The 25,445-nt window shown below is 36.4% G+C and overlaps 1 pseudogene across 1 annotated transcript; it reads right to left on the reverse strand.

The window, feature by feature from the left end:
* LOC105513536 lies at window positions 1-25,445 on the reverse strand (annotated as a pseudogene). The gene is made up of 4 exons (XR_001002043.1): window positions 25,406-25,445; window positions 24,947-25,070; window positions 1,569-3,771; window positions 1-599 (listed from the first exon to the last, which is right to left on the reverse strand). The product of XR_001002043.1 is annotated as an integrator complex subunit 6-like (transcript).

Genomic DNA, 25,445 nt, shown 5'->3' on the forward strand with positions numbered 1-25,445 from the left:
TTGAAGAAGATAGTGAAATAAGTGGTCACATTCTATTTTCTTTTAATTGTTGTTAATATGGTTGATCCGATTGGCTCTTCGATGAGTTTCATCCGTGAAGTTCTACAGTTGTTCTATTAGCATTCGTTTTTTAACCTTGATGCTTCTTTAATGACATTTTGTAAAAATATTAGTCTTGTTTGTAAACTGCCTTGCACATGCTTCAGTAAAGTGAAGATTCTTTCATATTTTCTCCCTGGCTTTCAAATCTCTTTCATTATTTGTGCTTTTAGTTCGGTATTGACCTCTTCATGGCTTCTGCAATGCATCACTTTCTTTCCTTTGTTGAGTGAAGATACTGGTATGTTCTTTTCAGCACATTGTTCTTTATCTCTTGGCTCCTCATGATTTTTTAAAAATCCACCAACAGTGAGGTCATTGGTTCCTAAATGGTCATGACCAAGAGCCTGCTTCTGTATGATTGGTTGGCTGTTCCAGTAAACTGACTGGAGAAGATGTTGAAAATGCAGTATCCATAGCATTTGGTGTAATGTCTGATGAAAGTTGGTCTGCAACATGATTTTCAACCACATCATGTACTATTGAATCATTAGTGATTTCTTGTCAGGAGAACCCACTCCCGATGGTTACATGAGTTCTTTTCTATTTCCTAAATGTCTTGGCTGGTTTGAGAAATAAAGGGAATGAGCACAAGAGAGAGAAATTTAAAGCTGGGTGTCCGGAGGAGACATCACATGTCGGCAGGATTCGTGATGTTCCCCGAGCTGTAAAACCAGCAAGTTTTATTAGCAATTTTCAAAAGGGGAGGGAGTGCACAAATAGGGTGTGGGTCATAGAGATCACATACTTCACAAGGTAATAAAATGTTACCAAGCAAGTGGAGGCAGGGCAAGATCACAGGACCACAGGATGGGGAGAAATTAAAATTGCTAATGAAGTTTCGGGCACACATTGTCATTGATAACACCTTATCAGGAAACAGGGTTTGAGAGCAGACAATCTGTCTGACCAAAATTTATTAGGCGGGAATTTTCCTCGTCCTAATAAGCCTGGGAGCTCTACAGGAGACTGGGGCTTATTTCATCCCTTCGGCTTCGACCATAAAAGACGGCACGACTTGAGGGGGCTGTTCATAGGCCTACCCTCAGGGTGCATTCTCTTTCTCAGGGATATTCCTTGCTGAGAAAAAGAATTCAGCGATGTTTCTCCTATTTGCATTTGAAAGAGGAGGAATATGGCATCTGGCTCACTGGCAGCCAGAAGTCTTATCTCTGATGTTCCCTGAACATCGCTGTCATCCTGTTCATTTTTTAAGATGCCCAGATTTCATATTGTTCAAACACACATGCTCTACAAACAATTTGTGCAGTTGACACAATCACAGGGTCCTGAGGCGACATTCATCCTCCTTAGCTTACGAAGATGACAGGATTAAGAGATTAAAGTAAAGACAGGTATAGGAAATCACAAGAGTATTGATTGGGGAAGTGATAAGTGTCCATGAAATCTTCACAATTTATGTTCTTCTGCCACAGCTTCAGCCGGTCCCTCCGTTCGGGGTCCCTGACTTCCCGCAACAATTTCTGAAATTTTATGAAGAGGAAGAGGTTTAATAAGATCTGGCTGTGCTTGAGGTGTAGGTGCAGGTGGTCCTTTTCCCCCTACATGATTGTTTACAACAGGATTCTGCTGCCTCCCTTTTAGTAGTGGAGACATACACCGATGACTTTTAGGGATCCCTTGCATATTTGGTTCTCCAGGTCGTTTATGTTTATTTTGAGGTCCAGCCACAAATTCATCTGCTTCATCTATCATCATACCCTTCTTATCCAGCTTAAAGGTGTTGCCAAATGTATGCAGCCTTTGTGGCTGATCAGGATTAATTTCTCTTAGTGGAGAAGGTACTTGCTTGAGGTATTTCTGGTAGTTCCCCATTTGTGCTATAGGAACACTGTGCACTGATCTTCGTCCTGTCCTTTAAGAAATCTGCAACTGTGCTTCAAAAGATTAGATCTCATTCTTGTTAAGTGATCCAAAAGATTTCATCTTGGTATGTCATACGCATTTCTAAACGTCTGTGGCTTCAAATCCTTATTCAGCAAAGCAACTTGGAACCCAGTGTATTCCTTCATATTAAGGTCTAGCAGCCTGTGAGGGACATCCTCTGAAATTCCTTGAAGAAGTTGTTGAAAATCTTCCCTATATGCCATTGATAAACCATGTGATCAGCTCTGAACTTTTATTCCAGTTTCCTGTACTACCTTTTTTGCCTGCAGATCCAGTGACTCGATCAGATTCTATTTTGGCTTGTTGACTCAGTTTTTCGAGGTGTGAAGTGACACTGTAACTAAGTCCATATTCCATACTGTCTGCTATTAGATTAGGTGCTCCCATCATACTAACAGCTTTCTTCAAGGGCCTGAGATAGTAAGGAGGCATTGTCTTCAAACAACTTTCAAATGACTGTCTCCACTTCAATGTTGGTTTTACCTTACGCACTTTAAACAAGTCATCTAAGGGGAAGAAGGACTGGTTAATTGTAAGCCATCACAAATAAGTTGACACAGTTCAGTGCTGTACTGGCTTTCAGGTAACCAAAAGGATGACCAAATTCACTATATTTTGCACTATTGCTCACATACACCTGCCAACATGTTTAAGATTTCCTTTCCAGGATAAATTGAGTCAGTGGTGAAGGTTCCAATTCATATTTGTCACAAGGAAGTTTATCAATAACCATTGGTTCACAATCTGTACAGGAAAACTTCACTACAGGATGAGATATATGAGGTGGTAGTGCTGGTGAATTTTGATCTGGCAAAAAAGACTCTGGAACAGGCCAATGACCTATAGGAATCCCAGTTTTAGGATTTGGTCTGACATATACGAGTTTGTGACAGCTATGCCAAGGCTGAGATCCAAAAGGCCTTGATATATCTGGCTGCCCATCTTCTACAGGGGAAGGATCTGGTCCTGCTTTTTCAAAGTTTTATTACCACCCCACTTTGTACTTTCTGCACCAAGGACTCTAGACACTGATTAAGCGTTCTTGGAGAACACACAAAATACGGATGGCTCCCTGTCACTTCACATATTGGTGTGATTACAGAGTCATCTAAAGGCACACCTGTCAACTGTTCTGATTCTACTGACACGGTGCCAGGCAACCGCCAACACTAATGCACAGAGTCTCTGATCCCAACGAAAAGGTTCCTTGGTCAATTCACTTCCAGGCAAAGGAGAATTAAGAGGTAAATGAAGCTCATCCCGGACTCCACTGGTGGTGGTCAACTTGCTCCCATCAGTAATTGTGATAATTATTTCTGACTACAAGAAAAAAAGGGTTTCTTCCCTGCCCATAGTTGTCTATGCCAGTTACTAATCTATTTAAATTTAATAAATCAAAACCTGCCCTTAGGGATTGGCCAAGAGTCCTAAGTCCTTCAGCCTGAAGGTTTTTTGGTTCATTCATAAACTGCATGGTTTTCTTTCCATCCAGCCTTGATAGCATAGGGCGGCTCTTCGAAAGTGACCAGCATATACCTGTCTCCTCTGCTGGCAGGGCCCTGGGCACGGAGTTGCGGGATGGGAGGAGGAACAGGGCGGGCGAGAGGGAAGCTCAGAGTCGAGGTTAGGAGGCAGAGAAGGGGCGCCCAGCGGCCCTGCCGCCCCCACAGTACCGCACACGCAGCTGCCTCCCCTCCACGCCTCTCCTCCCACACAGATTGCTCCCCACATACCGCCAGGGGGCCGGAGCCCGTCTGGCAGTGCCTGCCCGGTGGGGGAGGGGAGGAAGGGGCATTTTTCTTATCAGCAAGTCTCAATAGTGGGCTTAAAATATTCAGTGAACTGCGCTATAGATAGATGTGCTATCTTTTAAGCTTTATTGATCCATTTATAGAACACAGGCAGAGTAGATTTAGCATAATTCTTAAGGGTTCTAGGATTTTTTTGAATAGTAAATGACCATTGGCTTCAACTTAAAGTCATCAGGAGCATTAGCCCCTAAAAAGAGAGTCAAACTGTTTTTAGAAGCTTTCAAGACAGGTATTCACTTCTCCCTACTACAGACCTAGATGAAATCTTCCAGTATAGGGCTATTTCATCTACATTGAGAATCTGTTGTTTAGTGTATTCATCTTCATCATTTGTCTTAGCTAGATGGTCTGAATAAGTTGCTGTAGCTTCTCCATCAGCATTGCTGCTTCATCTTGTGCTTTGATGTTATGGAGATGGCCTCCTTCCTTAAATTTCATCAACCAACTTCTGCTAGCTTCCAACTTTCTTCTACAGCTTCCTCACATCTCTAGGCTTTCACTGAATTGAGAGTTTGCACTGGGTTAGGCTTTGTTTCAAGAGACTGTTATAATTGGCTTGATCTTCTGTCAAGACCACTGAAACTTTCTGCATGTCAGTAATAAGGCTGTTTCACTTTCTTATCATTTGTGTGTTCACTGAAGTAGCACTTTAAATTTCTGCCAATAACTTTTGATTTGTATTCACAGCTTGGCTAACTGTTTGGAGCAAGAGGCCTGGCTTACAGCCTATCTTGGCTTTTGACATGTCTTCCTCATTACACTTAATCATTTATAGCTTTTTACTTAAAGTGAGAGATATGTGACTCTTCCTTTCACTTGAACACTTAGAGGCCATTGTAGGATTATTATTTGGCCTAATTTAAATACTGTTGTATCCCAGGGAATAGCAAGGATCTTGGAGAAGCATAGAGATAGGGGAATGACTGGTCTGTGGAGCAGTAAGAACACGTACATGTATTAATTAATTTTGCTGTCTTATATGGCAGTGGTTTGTAGTGCCCCCAAACAATCACAATAGTAAGTTTAAGATCCCTGATTACAGATCACTATAATAGGTATAATAATAATTAAGCTTGAAACATTGCGAGAATTATCAAAATGTGACACAGAGATCCAAAATGTACAAATGCCGTCTCTGTGTAGCATTGGCAAATGACACTGATAGACTGATAAAATTGCTTAGTGCAGACTTGCCACAAACCAGTTTGCAAAAAATGCAGTATCTATGAAGTGCAATAAAGTGAAGTACCATAAAGTGAGATATTCCTGTAAGTTAGGTATCCTTTGTTTTCACCTATACCACAAATGTTTCCCCATATGAACATTATTGCATAGATTTCTATTGTCCATATCAGTAATAATTTCTTAATGAGGGATTACTAGAAGTAAAAATACTTTATCAAATTCACGTTAAGTATTTTAAAAATCTTGATACATAATAGAAAATTACCTCCCTGAAAGGATTCATCAATTTACACTCTTGGCAGCATCTAATCAGAATTCAGGTTCACAGTTTCTTCATGATTTTGTTCTTTGAAAATTTGATAGGCCAAAATCTGATATGTCAATATTTTATTATGAATTTATTTGATTACTTGTGAGATTAAATATGTTTTCTTGTTTAACGACCAGTTTTATTTCTTCTGTTTTATGCTGTAATTTATTTAACTGAATCCACATGTTCTGTCCTTTTGCCTAATAGACATTTAAAATAATTATTTTTTAACAAAGAATAAGTATGCCAAAAATTATTTTATGAGTTTTGAATATTTCACTAGTTCGTCTTTTAAAGTAGCTTCTAATTTTTTAACACTAAAACAATTTTGACTTTATATGTAATCAAGTGTATAACTTTTTGTATAATTTTTAGTATTGGGGGATTTAATTTGGCTTAAAATTTTACTATTTAATCCATTTATAGTTTATTTTAATGTAGTTGTAAAGGGAAATCCAATTTTATTGTGTGTGCTTGTGGACATGCATACATATATATATTTAAAATTTATTTTTGAAATAGAAAGCCTTTCCAAAAATGTCTAAAAGAAACTTATTTGTTCCACACTAAATTATTTTATTCTTTACACAAGCTATAATGTTGACCTTTTTTCATGCCTTACAGCTAGAACTTCTAAAACAATATTATTAATCCTATTTACAAGAATCCTTATTCCCCATTTATTTTAATAGAAATACCTCTGTTACTACGAAATACTTAATTATTCCATCATAGTCTATAATTTGATTTGTTTATTATCTTTTTAATCCAAAAGTTACTCTGGAATACTTTTAATTTCTAAATTGTAAAGTATATATAGTGGCGAATGAGATTTAGTGATTGTGCTTTTGTTATTTATTTTTAACTGAAACATATTTTGTATGTATTTGTAGGAAAATAGATACTCGTAAATATGGCATTTTATGATTTTTTGAGATATTCTTTGCGATTCAGTGTGTGTATTTTTCTCCATATGCCAGTATTTTTCTCCATATCCATATTAAAAATGTGGATAACAAAGTTAAATTTACAGTTAATAATATAATATTACAAATTATTTTATATGTACTTTTTGTGTCCTTGATTAATAATTTTTAGGAGGTGTATATTATAAGTATAGGTGCAAAAAAACTCATAGTGGAACATGTCAATGCAATATAGCCACTAATTTGATGACTCTTACTTTGGATTCTGTGTTAATATTTAATAGTACTGCACTGTTCCTATTTGAGTTTCTCAGATGGATTTTAATCCATCTATTTATTTTAACATTTTATTACTATTTTGATTTAGGTATATTTCTTAAACTTTTGAGTTTTATTATTAATTCAGTATGAGAGTTTTTTTTTTTTTTTTTTTTTTTTTTTTGAGATGGACTGTCTCACTTCTCACTTTAGCCGAGGCTGGAGTGCAGTGGCATGATCTCGGCTCACTGCAAGCTCTGCCTCTCGGGTTCACACCATTCTCCTGCCTCAGCCTCCTGAGTAGCTGGGACTACAGGTGCCCACAGCCACGCCCAGCTAATTTTTTTGTATTTTTAGTAGAGACGGGGTTTCACTGTGTTAGCCAGGATGGTCTCGATCTCCTGACCTCGTGATCCACCCGCCTCAGCCTCCTAAAGTGCTGGGATTACAGGCGTGAGCCACTGTGCCTGGCCCGAGATCTATTTTTAATAAGATATTTAATCTATACTAATTTCATAGCAAATTAGCATGCTCAAATTAAATTCCTCCTTATGAATTTTCATTCTCCAGGAGTTTTCATCTCAATAAATGGCCATGACATTAATCCAGATTCCAGGGTACCCATCACTATTTCTCTCTCTTTGATACTTTGAAAATTCAGTTCTGGCTGAGCGTGGTGGCTCAAGCCTGTAATCCCAGCACTTTGGGAGGCCGAGGTGGGCGGATCACCTGAGGTCGGGAGTTCAAGACTAGCCTGACCAACATGGAAAAACTCCATCTCTACTAAAAATACACAATTAGCCGGGCATGGTGGCACGTGCCTGTAATCCCAGCTACTTGGAAGGCTGAGGCAGGAGAATTGCTTGAACCCAGGAGGCGGAGGTTGTGGTGAGCCGATATCATGCCATTGCACTGCAGCCTGGGCAACAAGAGCGAAACTCCATCTCAAAAAACAAAACAAAACAAAAGAAAAGAAAAAAAAAGAAAATTCAGTTCATCTGCAAATCCTGTTGATTATATCTCGAAAGTGAATTTCAATTCTGCCTCTGCCCATCTCCCTTGCCTAATAATACATCATTATTTCTCACTTAACACCTTCACAATGCTTCCTCTATTGCCTCCTGTAATGGATTCTTCATGTTGGAGCCAGAGTTATATCTTAAAGTCTTTAATCCATTTTAAAAGTGTAACTCAGACTATAAAATTCTTATGCTTTAAACTTTTCTATGAATTCTTTTATTTTAACCTAAATGCAAACTTTTTTCTTTTTTTTTTTTTTTTTCGCATAGTTACTTCTGTATTCCTTCTCAACCTCAAGTCAATTCTCTTTCTCAGTTGCTTCTGTCCATCCACACTGGTCTTTTATCTTTAAGCCAGCCAAGTTCATTCCTACTTTAGGACCTTCGTATATACTTTTCCTCTGCTTAAAATGTGCTTCAACCCAGCTTTTGGCATCTCAGCTCCCCTTTCGTATGTCATGCTTCATTTCACATGCCTTGGCCTGTGAGCCTTTCTCCAACTATTCTATGTAGATAAATCGCTCACTACGTCACCCACTTACTCTAACACAATCATATTCAAACCGTAGAATATATTCCCAGGGATATTCCAGCAATGATAGATTTAAGGAAATCTATCAATTCAATTAACTTCCATGTATTTTATCATACCAGGTTATACGAAAAAATCACTTGGTTGCCAAGAAAAAAAACAAAAGAAAGCTTTTTGTAATGTTTAAACAAGACACATACATCTTGCAGGCCTCTTCTCTTATAAATATTTATTTTAATGGTGAAATATAGGATCGACAGAAGGGCATTTTGGCTGGTAGGAAGTTTTGAATTTAATCAAATGGTGGAGTGGACAGGTATAAGTAATCATTTTAAAAAAATCAAAGAGTTCATCATTCTTTTTATTTTATTTTTTTTTTTTGAGACAGAGTCTCGCTCTGTCGCCCAGGCTGGAGTGCAGTGGCCGGATCTCAGCTCACTGCAAGCTCCGCCTCCCGGGTTCGCGCCATTCTCCTGCCTCAGCCTCCCCAGTAGCTGGGATTACAGGCGCCCGCCACCTCGCCCGGCTAGTTTTTTTGTATTTTTTTAGTAGAGACGGGGTTTCACCGTGTTCGCCAGGATGGTCTCCATCTCCTGACCTCGTGATCCGCCCGTCTTGGCCTCCCAAAGTGCCTGGCCGAGTGCATCATTCTTAAAAGAGGATACCAAGAGCCAAAGTAAGATAGCATAAAAGAGAGACGTTGAATGCACACAACATTTTAAAAAACATATTTAAAGTCAAGCAATTATCTTCACAAATTCTTAATATTGTATTCATCTCTAAAATGTTTTATCTTAGAAATTACCTTTAGTGTAGTAAAGCAGCATTAGTTATTATGCTAATTCTTATAGTTAGTCTTTAGCTAGATATTCTTGAAGACTATCAAAATTTTTAATATACAATGGATAAAATCCAAAGATAAAACTTACATATAATTTCTTTTAGCATTAGTGCATATTAACCAATAAGGTAAATAAAACTGACCTAGTCAAATCATATCTTGATGTATTGTTTTAATTATAATTAATGCTCATCTTATGTCATAAAATATTTAATATTGTCTACCTTCTATTAACAAAAAAGAAGTTACATGAGACAGGATGTATTTTTCTATTATGTTCTATTATTGTATACAAATACATAATTCTAATATTACATATTAGTGCATAGGAAAAGTTTTATCATGATGTTTTATGCAATTATTGGCATTATTACTGATTTTTATAATAAATTTTTAGTTGTTTATGCCCATAAACCAAACATTAAACTTTCATATTGTACTCACGTTTATTAAAGATGTAACATATTTTTATCATACTCTATTATAAATAATAATTTTACTTACTGAGGCTGCATTATAAATTAAACATGTAAATCAGAATATCTTGTTTTTATAATTTATAAAACTTGATAAATTGATTAAATTATTTCTACATCTCTAATCTTGACTGCTTTTAGTAATATATCTTTTATGACATACTACAATTCCTTTCTTAGTGTTTTTTATGGGAATCTTGAGATAGACAACTTAGTAACACTTTTCTGAAATTAAAAATAAATTCGTTATCTAAAATGCAGTAAGACTAACGTGTATGTTTGGAATGACAATGAGTATTTGATACACCAACTTAAATAATAGGAAAAATATTTTTTGTAAGTAGAATGTGCTAATGCTGAAGCACCAAGATTTTAATTAAAATATATTTTACACACATTGTATTTTATGAGAAATGCTACACTGGTAAATATCTAATACATGAAAACATTCCCTTTTGATTTTCAGAAGTGTTCTGAGCTTATTAGGTTAAATATGGAAATGAGCAATCCATAGAATTAATAGTCATTTGATACTTCTTAAAATGTCCATTATAGAAATTGAAAACCTGTGGTCCCAGCACTTTGGGAGGCCGAGGCAGGCGGATCATGAGGTCAGGAGATCGAGACCATTCTGGCTAACATGGTGAAACCCCGTCTATACTAAAAATACAAAAAATTAGCCAGGCGTGGTGGTGGGCACCTGTAGTCCCAGCTACTTGGGAGGCTGAGGCAGGAGAATGGGGTGAACCTGGGAGGCGGAGTTTGCAGTGAGCCGAGATCGCGCCACTGCACTCCAGCCTGGGTGACAGAGTGACTCTGTCTCAAAAAAAGCACAAAAACAAAAACAAAAAAACTGAAAACATGAATACCATAGTCGTCCATCATCAACAAATATTTTTATAATATATCATCTGAGAATTGAATTAGGTTTTCCTTCAGTGTCATTTTTGGCATGCAATTCAAAGACATTCAAATAAATAAATGAATTTGCTATAATACAACTCTTTCAATTACCATATAGTTATTTATGTCAATTAACATGATTTCTCAAAGCTTACAGATATTAAAATGAAAAAAATGACATCCCTTACTGAGTTTCTAAGAATATATTTTATTTATTCATTACATGCAAACTACTGGAGAGTAGCAAAATCCTATTCATCTCACTCAGAGGCACATTATATGTATTTGGTATTTAACAAACATACAAATGAATATTTTATATTGTTTTGATTAGTTGTATACTAATAATATATAAAATTATGACTTAATACAAATAAATATTTAGACACTTTTTGTTGTCCCAGGAAATAAAAATTAATATTTAATTCATATAAACACTTTGTTACAAAGAAGTATAAAAGTGATCTAAGCTGAGTGTGTTGGCTCACGCCTGTAATGCCAGCACTTTGGGAGGCCGAGGTGGGTGGATCACCTGAGGTCGGGAGTTTGAGACCAGCCTGACCAACATGGAGAAACACTGTCTCTACTAAAAATACGAAATTAGCCAGGCATGGTGGCACATGCCTATGATCCTAGCTACTCGGGAGGCTGAGGCAGGAGAATTGTTTGAACCTGGGAGGCAGAGGTTGCGGTGAGCCAAATTGCACCATTGCACTCCAGCCTGGGCAACAAGAGCAAAACTCTGTCTCAAAAAAATAAAAATAAAAAATAAAATAAAAGTGATTTATTAAAGATCAATTTCAATCTTCTGCATATGGTTAACCAGTTCTCCCAGCACCATTTATTGAATAGGGTGTCTTTTCTCTATTGTTTATTTTTGTCAGCTTTGTTGAAGACCACTTAGTTGTAGTTGTGCATATTTATTTCTGGTTCTCTATTCTGTTCCATTCATCTATGTGTCTCTGTAACAGTCCCATGTTGTTTTTGTTACTGTAGCCTTGTAGTGTAAAGTTGGGCAATGTGATACCCTTTGCCTTCGCTCATGTTGCTTAAGATTACTTTGGTTATTTGGGCTCTTTTTAGCTGTTGTTGTTCTGTATGAATTTTAGAATAGTTTTTTTCTAATTCTGTGAAAAGATGACATTGGTAATTTGATAGAAATTGCATTGAATTTGTAGAATGCTTTGAGCAGTATGGACATTTCAATGATGTTGATTCTTCCAATCTAGGAGTATGGGATGTTTTTCTATTTTTTATGTCATCTATAATTTCTTTCAACAGTAGTTTGTAGTTCTCATTGCACAGCTTTTCACCTCCTTCGTTAGATGTATTCCTAGGTATTTTTATTTTGTGCGTGGCTACTGTAAATGGGATTACATTCTTGATTCTGCTCTTACCTTGAATATTATTGATGTATTAAAATGCTATTAATTTTTTTACATTGATTTTGTGTCCTGAAACTTTACTGAAGTCATTTATTAGGTTGAGGAGTCTTTTGCAGTAATATTTAGGATTTTCTAGATATAAATCATATCATCACTGAACAGCGATAACTTGACTTCCTCTTTTCCTATATAGATAACATTTTATTTCTTTCTCTTGCCTAATTACTCTGGCCAGGACTTCCAGTACTATATTGAATAGGAGTGATGAGAATGGACATCCTTGTCTTGTTCTAGTTTATGGGTATATGCCTAAAGGAAATTAAATCATCCTATCAAAAAGATACCTGAACTCATATATTTATCACAGCACTATTTGTAATAGTCAAGACATGGAATCAACCTACGTGTTTATCAACAGTGGATGGAATAAAGAAAATGTGGTACATAAACAGCATGGAATACTTTGCATCCATAAAAAAAGAACAAAATCATATCATTTGCAGCAACATGGTTATGGCTGGATATCATTATTGTAAGTGGATTAATGCAGAAATGGATAATCAAATGCTGCATGCTCTCACTTATAAGTGGGAGCAAATATTGGGGACACATGAACATAAAGAGTGAAACAATAGACACTGGAGACTCTAAAAGTGGGGAGGAGGGAAAGGAGAAAGGGCTGAAAAACTACCTATTGGGTACTATGTTCACTATTTGGGTGACTGGTTCAGTAGAAGTCCAAATCACAGCATTATGCAACATATCCATCTAGGTTTCTCTTTTCCATAAACCTGCAAGTATACCACCTGAATCTAAAATTTAAAACAATAAAATTCCTTGGAGGAGTTGTGAGCAAAACAGATTGTAGACCACTTCTTTCTCTTGCCAATTTTTTTTTTTTCACAGTACGTGGCATTTTGCAATTGATCACTTTATTTCTCAGAGGTTCTCAGGCATAAATAACAGACTGCACTCTGACTGGTATCAGAAGGCATGGGAATTGTTCAACATTATAGACAGGTTTTGAAATTCCCAGGAGGGTGAAAGATATAGATCCTGAGGCTATTTAACCAATAACAATTCCCAACCACACTATGTGGTCTTCTCACGGTGATGGTACTGACAGTATTACTCACTCATACGACACTCTGAACTGGAGTTCCACCCCTGACACCCTGGAATTCCACGTGCCTCTGCCTGCCCCTGCCCCTGCCCCCTGCCCTGCAGTGACTCATTCGCTCTAAGTATTTGCCTGATCATTGCTTAGGTGCAAATGGTTGGTGGAAAAAAGACCATGCGCTTCTACCTACACCACAAGGACCATGCGCTTATACCAACCTACAAGGAAGTTGGGTATATCAGCTTTTTATTCTATCTCTAGAAACTGGGGCTCATAATGTAGAAAATTACCAAAACCAAGGAGGAAATGTAATAATTCTGTACAATCATACAGAGATTCCTTTGTCTACTTCACTGGAGCATAAGCTCATCATTGAGAGTTGCAGTTTTGTCTTTCCCATTCCATCTAGCAGAGTGAAGAGGCCATACCTTAAAAGATAACCTGCATCACTTCCATTGCATGTATTTAGGAAACAGAATTGGGGTAAGGAGAGAATTTTTTTTTTTATAGTACCATCATTGAGTAGCACTTCTGTAACAGAAGGCCAGTTGCCTCATATTTTGGTCAATAGAGTCTAAAACCTTTGAGCATGAGACATAGAAGGCATGAAATAAAAATATCTTCCTCATCTTTCTTCATGGAGATGCTGCATACATCTACATAGGAAGCATAGGAAGACCCAGTTAGCAACTTGCACTCAATTTCAGGGACAACACATGATTTATCAATTTCTAAATTAAGCATTAAGTCAGGCTTTTCAGAATATGCTGGATGAGTACTGTGTAAACAGATGTTTTGTGTCTCCAGTGTTTTCACTAATTTATATTCATTTCTTACACCCAACATATTATTAATCTATTTATCACACCATTCTATTAGCCCAGTGTAAACTAAAAGTGACATTACTGTCCTCTTACTTTTGCAAACATATATATTGCTAAAAACACACCTGCAACCACTAATAAATGGTTTTTGGCTTATAGCACATTACAAAGGCAGTTTACTATGCTTATTCTTGTTCATGTAAATCAGAAGGGCCTTATACTGACCTTTGTTATGGATTGATGTGTCTATCCAAATTCATACACTAACATCCTAATTCCTAGTAGCCAGGGATGTGACCCTATTAGGAGATAATAGGGTCTTTACTGAGGTAATCAATTTAAAATGAGGTCATCTGGGTGAACCCTAATTCTCTATGACTTGTGTCCTTATAAAAATAAGAAATTTGGACACGGACATGCATATCGGGAGAACACCATGTGAAGATGAAAGTAGAGATCATGGTGATGCTTCGCAAGCCAAGGAACATCAAAGATTGCTGGCAATCTTAATTGCACCTTTCGAGTTACTTGTTTCCCAGGCATGTAGTGGGGTGTGAGCTTCTTTTAAGGAGCCCTATTCCAGGCAGCCTAAAAATAAGAGGCTGGCTCAGAAGATGAAAAAGCTGAGTCAGACCTTAGGAACAACTTTCTTTCAAAACTTGTCTTCCTGGTCTTTTCTTGGACTTAGTTTTCTCTCTCTCTCTCTCTCTCCCTTTTTTTTTTTTTTTTTTTTGGAGTGAAATAGTCACATTTAAATAGCTGAGATTCTGATATGAGCCTAGAAGAAAAGGACCAAAGAAATAGCAGACTGCCTTTATTGCTTCAAGATTCTTGCAGGTCCATCCCGTCCAGCCTCATTTACCAGGAGACTGCGCTGAAGTTTGAGGGAAAATGCTCACCAAGTATTAAAAAACAGGTATGTACTTGGCACTGTCCTAAACATTTCTGTTCCTCTCATGATCTTGAATTAAACTTCACAAGGAATGTGAAGATTCCCAATCTTCACTGCACATCATATGATCCTAATTCAGTGTATTTCACGTGTTCTGTCATGATTCTTTTTTCTCATTAAATTTTTCATGCCCATGTTACTTAGCTCCACCTTCTCTGTGTGTAATAGTGAATCCCCTCATTTTGTCACTGGCGATGCTGTTGGTTAGATATTGCTCTCTTTCCATAAATTATTGTTATGTATTTTTTTCACAAAAATACAAAGTGAAATCTTTTTTTGTTTGAGTGTTTGTATCTATAAAAAGGGAATGGAAAATGGACTAGAGTGCTCACTGTGATGGTTACAGACATAATAAAATGTTGTCAAGCCTGTTTAATTCCTGCAGCAATTAAATACAGTTTCAGGATGACAACGGGGCTTTTGCCATAATCCTTTAGCACTTTTGGTGCTGCAGATATGTTATCGGAAAACCAACATCTTAGAAAGAATGCTGAAAGTTGTGTTCTATGCAACCCTAAGATAAAACCAGACTATATGAAGGTTTATAAATAAAATACCTGTCTGTATTTGATTTTATTGTACTTTATACTATTTAATATCCAATTACTTATGGTTCGTCATTCGATTGACGTTTCCATACTGACCTGTTTTTATCAAACAAATGTACACGATATCACCAGGACTGCTACTGAATTTGCAGAGCCTCTTGCTCAAAAATCGTTAAGAATTTCTAGTTGCAAGAGCAGAGCATTGAACAAAATATGGGGTCTTTTTAAAGTGTGAGGCCCTGTGTGACCTCACAGATTATCTATCCATGAACTGGCTGTGTTTATTACTCTTAAGAGGAGCAGCAGGAAGGGCACTGTAAAATTGCCTTATCTTGAGCTGTTGACCTAAGCGGTCTTTTTTCTTTCTTTCTTTTCAAAATCTTTTCTACCAAGCCAGCCTCTCTGTATAGCTTTCTCCATTCCAATTGTCTCACACAGAGTGGAAAACAACCTTTGATTTTGAACAGGGTACCTAGATAATATTTTCCCTTTGTATTGAGAGTTTACCTAGACTTTGAGGTGCATGGCACTTATGATTCTTCAAAGGAGCATATACATTACAAATTGATTTCTTCCTTATGCACTAATGAGATATAGATGATAAGGGAGCCCAGCGTTTTGTTTCCCAAATGCCATTCTTGGGTATCTGCACAATTCAGTTTAAGGGCTTGTGCCATAGGCGTTTTCTTTTGTGTGCTTCTAAAAATAACCATTGGTTTTTGAGTCCATGGGGTGAGGTTATGCTATGTTTTGATGAAATATATGATTACATGTTTTAAAACCACTTGGAAACAGATGACAAAAAATAAGAGCTAGCAGTTATTTACCTACTTCAGGTGAGAAGTTACACTAAAACTAATCATGTTAATGTATTATATTGTAATAAGATAGATGCTTAATTTAGAAACTGATAAACTGTATATTGTCCCTGAAATGTAGTAGAAATTGCCAATTTGACAAGATTTAAATGAATGGACAATGAAATCTCTCACATAGTAAAATCAAGTCCTCCTGGACAAACATTTATTGAGAAATAATAAATGCAGCTTGAGGTCTTTTTATACTTAACTATAAAATGTACTTGCTTGCCATTGTGACTACTCAATACACTGCTATTATAATAAACAAAAAAGGGAAAAATCAATACACAAAGATGTCAATGTCCGTGGCAGGATTAACTTCACAGGCATGTGCCCTAAACAACAGCACAGGGCTTTGCACTTCCAAGGACCCTGTACTTTGTTTAAAGCTCAGCTGACACAGTCTTGAAATTCTTAATAATTCTTGGCATCTAAAATAAGTAACAGAATTAGTTCCATAAACTTACAACATAAGAAAAAGCAGTTTAAAAAGTCCTAATTGATGTAGCAAAACTCTAAGAGCAGAATACTAGCTAATAAATGTAGAAGACTTGATAGAGTTAGAAAGCCTAATTTTGCAAACCCAAATGTAATTATTCATCCATGAAAGGAATATCAATTGGTTGATGAGGAATTGGATATTTGTATAGTTCCCTCAAAGCACCACAGTGGTAAAAGAGGAAAAATTTAATGATGCAGTAGAGGAATTAGCCTCCCACAAGCTAATCTGAGGGTAACACTTACCATCACTAATGGCGTGTCAATCAGATACTGTATGTCTTCTGATTCAATGCTATACAAAGCACACACCATCACTTATGAGATTTCCATCAAATATATTTAATTTGAATTTATCAAACTATAAGACATGAAATTCATCTCACAGAAAATATGTCAGTACAATAAGCTAAACAGTTATTTCAAGAGGGTAAGCAATTCTAGATGAGGGATATTCTGCAAGACAATTTTCCTAGTTTCTAAGTAAGTCACAGTCACAAAGAAGAGGATGTGCTTGATCTTAAAATAAGAACTTATAGTACATAACTATCAGCTGCCAAACATTGCAAAGAGAAATGTTAAAAGATCTAAATCAATTGAGACGTATACCAGGTTCATTGATAGAAGACACAAATAAGAAGTCATTTCTCCAATTGATTCATAGAGTTAAAAAAATCCAATTGAAAAATAGAAGGTGTTATTTTAAAAATTTACAAAATAACTTTAAAATGTATATGCAAAGACAAAGGATATAAGTATATTCAAAACAATCTTTGATCTATCATTTTTTATTTGCTCTTTTTAAATTATTAAGTCATGACAGATTTGTATGTATTCTGGATATGCTTTCCCAGTCTGTAGCTTGTCTTTTTGTTTTTTTAACTGAACCTTTTGAAGAGCAAAAGTATTAAAATTCTATGAAGTCTTCTTTAACCATTTTTTCTTTTAAAGTTTGGTTTTTTATGTTCTATTAAATAAATTTAATATTAAAATATTTTCTCCTATTTTTTCTGGAAATTTTATATTTTTGACTCTTATATTACTAATGTCCATGATTTACTTGTACTTAATGTTTGTGGTTGATAAGAGTTAGGATCAGAGGGGTTGTATTAATTTAATTTAATTTTTAAATAAGCAGTGATTGTCTTTACCATTAAATCATCTTGATGACTTTACTGAAAATCATTTGACCATAGAAATGTGGATTTATTTACAAAGTGCCTATTCCTGTCTGTAGATCTTTATATCTATATTGATGCCAATGACACAGTGTATTGATTATCATAGGCATCAGAGGCTGGAAATTGGTTAGTGTAAGCCCTCTATTTTTACTTTCAAGATTGTTTTGAAAATATTTATGTCCTTTGTCACATTTGAGACTCATATGATATTTTTCTCATGAGTAAACTGGGGTTATGGCTTTTTTTTAGAAGAACAACACACAGATAAAATGTCATTTTTATTGACCAATTGATTGATTGATTAATTGAGACAGGGTCTCACTCTGTTGCCCAGGCTGGAGTGCGGTGGCACAAACATGGCTCACTGAAGACTGCCTTCGGAGTTCAAGTGATCCTCCCACCTCAGCCTCTGGAGTAGCTGGGACTACAGGTGTGCACCACCACATCCAGCTAATTTTGTTCATTTTTCATAGAGATGGGGTTTCGCCATGTTGGACCGGCTGGTCTCAAACTCCTGGGGTCAAGCCATCTGCCCGCCTCGGCCACTCAGAGTGTTGGGAATACAGGTCTGAGCTGCCATACCTGACCTCATTTTTATTACAAATCAGGAGTGCATACTATAAACATGACTTATTACTTCTGAAGAGAAGATTAACTTTGTCATCTGGCTGAGGGAGATTTTTTCAACTGTAAAGTTTCTCCCTTGCCTCCTTTACATACTATAATCTTTGGAAGGAAGTCACTATATACAGTACACACATAAGGAGTGGGAACTAATGCTCTCCTCTCTGGGAAGGCAGAGTATACATAAATTATTTGAAGTTAATCTAGGAGGGAGATTTCTCTCTTATTCCTGTTTATTTAATCAATGTATATATCAGCATGCACTCTCTGATGTCTATATTATACTTGGAATTATAATTCAATATTACTTTTTATCTTGTTGCTCAGACCTTTTCATCTTTGACCATTGGTAGCTGTTTTAGTTGTCTCTTGTGTCCCATTGACATGCCCCAATCATTGTGGGGGATTTTGTTTTTGTTTGTTTGAATACTTCTTTACTCCCCAGCATCATAAGATACTCCAAACCCATCTCAAATACTTCCTACCCAACTTCCATTAATAGAATCAGACATTTTCCAAGGCTTTCTAGTTGCTTCCGGGTTTTGGCCGTTATGCATAAAGCTGCTATAAATGGGTTGTATACAGGACATGCATTGTCACATCGATTAGGCAAATTCCTGGGAGTGTGATTGATATATAGCATTGACATATAGCTTGGCAGTTTCATTGGGAACTGCCACTCTGTCTTCCAAAATGACTGTACATTTTGCATTCTAACTAGCAGTGAATGAGAGTTCCTATTGCTCTGCATTCTAACTAGTAATTGGTAATGTCAGGTTTTGTTTCCCCTTCCAATTTTAGCCTTTCTAATAGGTGTGATAATCTCATTGTTGTTTTATTTTCCAGTTCCCTAATGATGAATGACGTGGTGCAACTTTTCATATGCTTATTTGCCATCTGCACATGTTATGTGGTGATCTGTTCTGATCTTTTTGCCCATTCACTAATTGGGCTATTTGTTCTTTTATTTTTGAGTTTTAGGAGTTCTTTGATTATTTTGGATACAAGTCCTTTATTAGATATGTGTTTTGCAATTTATTTTCTGAAGTTTAACATTAGATTATCTTAATAGTGTCTTTTGCAGAGCAGAAGTTTTAAATTTTAATAAAGTTCAACTGATGAAAGTTTTTTTTTTTTTTCAGGAACTGTGCTTTTGGTACTGAAGAATGATATTAGAATATGTATTATGAAACTGAAGTTCACATAAATTTCCTCTGATGTTTTCTTCCAGAATTTTTATAATGGTGCATTTTACATTTATGTATATGATCTATGTTGAGTTATTTTTTGTGATATGTGAAATGACTTTGTCTATTTCATTTTTTGCATATGGGTTCCCATTTTTTTCATCATTATTTATTGAAAAGACTAGGCTTTCTCTACTAAGTTGCCCTTCCTCCTTTGCCAGAGATCAGTTAACTATATCTGTGTGGGTGCATTTCTAGCCTCTCTCTTTCAGTTCCATTGGTCTGTGTCTATTTTGTCACCAATTTCATGCTCTCTCGATTCCTGTAGTTTTATAATAAATCTTGAAATCAGATAGTATGAGCCCTCCAATTTTGTTCTTTTTCAGTGCTTGTGATTATTCTAGGTCTTTTGACTTTCCATATGAACTTTAGAATCAATTTGTAGATGTCCATGTAATAGCTTGAGGACATTTTAATGAAAATTTCATTGAGTCTATAGATTACATTGGGAAGAACTGACATCATAACGATATTGACATACAACCATGAATAGAGTTTATCTCCCTGTTTATTTACATCTTTTATTTCTTTCATTCCAGTTTTATAGTTTTCCACATATAGATCTTGTACATTTCTTGTTAGATTTGTAACAAAGTATTTCATTTTTTGATTACTATTGTAAATGGTATTATGTTTCTAATTTTAAATTCCATTTGTTCATTGCTAGTGCAGAGGAAAGCAAATATAACTTCTGTATATTAACTTTTTTTCTTGTGGCCTCACTATACTTGTTAATTAGTTCCAAGAAGTTTTTTGTAGATTCTTTGGGGTTTTCCACATAGGCAATCATGTTATTTCTCAAAAAAGACAGATTTGTTTCTTCTTTTCCAATATGTATACGTTTTATTTTCTTTTATTGTCTTATTGTATTAGCCAGGACTTTCAGTACAATGTTTAAAAGGAGTGGTAAGACAGCCAGGTAGCTTGTATCTGTAGTCCCAGCTACTCAGGAGGCTGAGGTAGATGGATTTCTTGAGGCCAGGAGTTCAAGAGCTGCCTGTGTCATATGGTGAGATCTCATCTCTCCCTCCTTTTTTTTTTTTTTTTCTGAGGAGTATCTTATTTTTGATGTTAGGGAGACAAAATCCAATTTCTCACTATTTAGTATGATGTTAGTTATAGCAGAGGAATTTCTCCTCTACTCCCAGTTTGCTGAAATGTTTTACCATATATAGTTGTTGGATTTTTTCAAATGCTTTCTTCTGCATCAGTTTATATGATCATATGATTTTTCTTCTTTGGCTTGTCAAAGTGATGGATTACATTGATTTTTAAATGTTAAGCCATCCTTATATACCTTATATACCCTTATATATCTTATATACCTGGAATAACTCTTATTTGGTTATGGCATATAATTGTTTTTATACCTTGTTGGATTTGATCTGCTATTTTTTTCTTATTGATGATGTTTGTATTTATATTTGCTACATCTCATGTAGCAAATTATGGCTCTCATTACAATATTACTTCTACTTTGTTCTCTCCTCTCTTTCTTGTATTGCAATTACATGCATTCTTTATATATATTACATATATATTATATACATGTATATATAAGATACAATGGATGTTATATCTTTTAAAAAATATCCACAGCAATAGGATATTCCATTTAAAAAATACCAGTAAAACACAGAAAAAAATTCTCTTTACAGTTTAGTTTGGGACGTTTCCACTGACGTGCCATCAAACTCACTGACCTTTCCTGGTCATGTCTAGCCTCCTAATGAGCCCATCAGAGGCATTCTTCATTTCCATTATATTGTTTGTATTTCTACGTCTTTTTGATTTCTTCTCACAGTTTCCATCTTTCTGCTTACATTAGCCATCTGCTCTTGCACATTGTCTACTTTTTTTCTTTGCAAACTTTAGCATATTAATTAGTTATTTTAAATTTGCTGATAATTTTAAAACCTGTGTCATACCTTAGCATGGTTCTGATGCTTGTTTTATCTCTTCTAAGTCTGATTTTTCTTTTTTTGGCATGTCATAATTTTGTTGAAAACCGAATGTGTATGAATAATATGGACTGCTGGCTTTTCGTGTGAGAGTTTTTGTTAGTGGGGCTAAGAGTTTGGATATATTTAATATTTACTATAGCTGTTAGTTCCAGAGGCTTCAAATTCATCTATTGCCTTTGTTTTGTATTTCTTTTGAACTTTAAGCTTCCCTAAGTATTCCTCTTTGCAGAGAGTTTGTGTCTTGCAGTTGTTTCAGCTGGAATCCACTATTAATGTACTGGAGGCTGGCTGGTGTGGTGGTCAGTGAGTGGGAGTGTTGTATAATCCTATCATCACATCTCAGTATTTTTAAGGATCTGTCTCGTGGGCTGTGGCTTTCATAGGTATTTCTTCAGTGTTGTAGATGTTCTCTCCCCCTAGATAAGAAAGGACATCTAGAGGTGTGGAATGGGAGAAGCACTTTCCCTTAACTACGATAAAGCTCTGGCAAATCTTTTCCCTTAGACCGACCTCTTTTATGGAGAATGCTCTGGACATAATTTCACAATGATTATTCTTCCTTTCTTGCTGCCACAGCCTAGAGAATATTTTTCCAGGATTTTTATTCTGAGAACCTGGTGAGGTATCTGGAGAAAAGTGTAGGAGACCCACTAAGACTACAGCCCTGGGAATTTCATACCCTAAGGTTAGTCCACAGCCAGCTTCTAACAATTCACCAAAATTACCGTGTAATGTTCTTAGCAGCTTAAGGCTCCAGCAGCTTCTGCTCTAGGTAAGCAGATATCTGCTATGACTATCTGTATTCGCTTCTCTAGTTTTTAGGATGTTGGTTTGTCCTGCAACCTCAGTTCTCTGATATGCTCAAGAAAAGTCAACCATTTTCAGTTTGTTCTGACATTTTTTTTTTGTGGAAAGAACAAGAGTGGTAACTTCTAAGCTTGTTACATGTCAGTAGTGATGCTAGAAATTTTAACTCTCATTTCTAAAACTCTCCAATTAACAATGATAGTGACAATAATAAATAATAGTAGCAGCAATAGTATTAATTTTGAAGGCACAGTTGCTTTGGATTTACTTATGCACTGTATTAACAAGCTTCTCTGCTTATGATTTATTTATTCTTGCATCTCAGATCTTATTCCTTCTGGGACAGTTTTTCTTCTTAAAGTACATCTTTTTGTAGTAGTGACTAATTCTCACTTATTTGTTTATCTTAATTATAATTATAGAGTTATGATTGTATTCAGGCCACAATTATAGATTAATAAATATTTTCTAACAGAAAGTTAAAATTCTTATTAGATTTTTTTGCCTCAGTGCCATTCAAAATATTTTTGTCATTCTAAAAATTATTCTTTAGAAAATATCTCCTTCTATTTCTAATTATTCTATTTCTGTTTCTCCTCTTGTTTCTCTTCCTCCTCCTCATTCTGTTCCTTCATTATTTTCTTTTCTGCCTTTATATGTTTTCCTTTCTTCTTGGAGCCCGGAGTTTATTATAGGCAGACGTTGCTTGCAGTTTACCCAGTACATAACTGACTGTGTTAGTCAGAGGGTCCCTTGCCCTATATTTATTACCTGCAATATGTCATATTTCCTTTTTTTTTTTTCTTGAGATGGAGTCTCACTCTGTCTCCCAGGCTGGGGTGCAGTGGCGCATACCCTGGTGGAGCCGCTCGCTGCAACCTCCACCTCTTGAGTTCAAGTAATTCTCATGCCTCAGCCTCCCAAGTTGCTGGGACTACAGGGCATGCCATGACGCCTGGCTAATTTTTTGTATTTTTAGTAGAGATGGGGTTTCACCATGTTGGCCTGGCTGGTCTCAAGCTCCTGACCTCAAGCGATCCACCTGCATCGGCCTCCCGAAGTGCTGAGATTGCAGGCATGAGCCACCACTCCTCACCCATACTTCCTTTTAAACCTTATCCTCTACTATTCCTTTATTAAAACATATTTTAAATATTTACTAAGAGTCAGCATTCTACATTAATCCACTCAGTGCTTTCAGCAATTACAAAGTTGGGAATTGTTACTGTTTTTGTTTCACAGATGAAACTAACACACACACACAGATGTTAAGTAAGGAACAAAATTGGGCTTTGAGCTCAGGTGTGTCTGGCCCCAAATTCACCTCTCCTGAGTATCATCACCATCTCACCTCTCAACAGAAATCCTCAGCCTGGGGAGTCTGCTCAGTCTTCTCACTTTGAATTTCTCCAACATTGCTACCTATACTGTTCGCTTGACTTACAATAATTATGTGGCTATTTTTATTTCAATACACATATAATGTTCTCTTTCCAATATGGTATCAATTTATTAAGAGCATAATATGTATCATTCGCCATTGTTCACAGTGGTTGTCTAATATAGTGCTGAGGAAAATTAAGTGTTCAATAAATGCTACTTAAATAATGACTCCAATCTTAAAAAGAACATACAGTGTTTTTATGAACAAACCTGTCAGTCAGAGTGATATAGCATTTATTTTGAATTAAAATGCACGCATGTAGGAATTAACTAAAAATAAAGGAAGGCCTAGGCCATGGAAGAGAATGAGGCAAAAGGAAGAGTGTTGTTTGGCATCACAGCTTGTTGTTAAAATAAATAACTATCGTCTTTTTTGTTCCTTTTCAATACATGTCCACACATCAGGCTTATATTCTACATTCCTAAGTGTCTCTTCTAACTGAATTCATTTATGGACGTGTTAACATACCCAAAGTTACCACATTTCTCCAAGGCATCCTGGGTGATAATTTAAAAAGCAGGCATCAGAAATTTGCCTGTGGCCAGGACCACAGTCAATGTGTTGCTGGAATTACGGTAACGGGCTGGCTTCTTTTGACATCAACAGCATGCTTTTCTTAACCGCAATTTGTTCCTCTATATTGTTTCATCATTATGAATACTTGTTTAAAACCCATTTACAAAGTGGATTGCCAAGTATTGTCTAGAACTATCGCAGGAGATTTAGGTGCATGAAGTTCCCACTTGGTTATTAGACTTTTAACTGCTCTTTGCATGCCAAGCATAGTTAATACTCAAAAATACCGTGCTCAATGTGATGAAAGTTCAGTTTCCTCACGGCTGCCTTTACTTGCCTATTCTTCTGCCCACCCACCTTCGACTTTGGTTCCAGAAAACATACTGTCTCCCAATAGATTGTTAACATTCTTGGAAACAATTCCAGTAAGGCTAAGGTTAGTTTTGTGGTGGTCTAATCCCTTCTAGCTGCACTCCAATTTGGCTTTTTATTGTTATTTCAAATAAAACGATTTTACTGCCTCGCCAGTTCCTCTGTGTAGTAAAAGTCTTAGAATATTCCTGATGCCGTTTTTTGAGATGAATAAATTCAGCCTTGGGGAAACTGCGGTGAGATTTTGGTGGTCACTGATATCATGCAAAAGAACTCATGACGAACCCGTGATTCAGTCGCGGCTGCGCATGCAGGCGTGTCTGCACACAGACTTACCAGCCCTGAGATCTGGCGACTGTGGAGCAGCGCTCTAAGGAACCCGGCCAGAGGGCGGATGTCCCGCGGGCTCCACAGAGTCCTCCATCACTTGCAACCACTCTGACGCAAACATGCTGCCAAACTGAAATTGAGAACATAGAAAACTTGACAGGACGATAGAGAAATAAGGGGAGGAGGGTACACTAAAGAAGGGTGGAAAAGAACAAAGAAAATAGAGATCAGTGAGGAAGGGGAACATTTCTCAACCATTATCAGCACTATCAGCCTTGTGCGACAAGATTCCCGGGCCTCGTTCAGTCTTAACACTATAATATAAAACTCGAGAGCCAATCTCTTACTCTACTGAGAAGCAATTTGTTTGTGTCACTCAGTAATGATATTGAGAAAAATATTGAATTGTTTTTACTGAATACATATTAGTTTGTGAGTTCAAAGCTTAGTTATGATTAGGCTCACGGGTAAGTTCATCCATGAGACTATCCGGGACTTGATGCAT

Source organism: Colobus angolensis, unplaced genomic scaffold (assembly GCF_000951035.1).
Source record: "Colobus angolensis palliatus isolate OR3802 unplaced genomic scaffold, Cang.pa_1.0 Scaffold230, whole genome shotgun sequence".
Classification (NCBI taxonomy): domain Eukaryota; kingdom Metazoa; phylum Chordata; class Mammalia; order Primates; family Cercopithecidae; genus Colobus; species Colobus angolensis.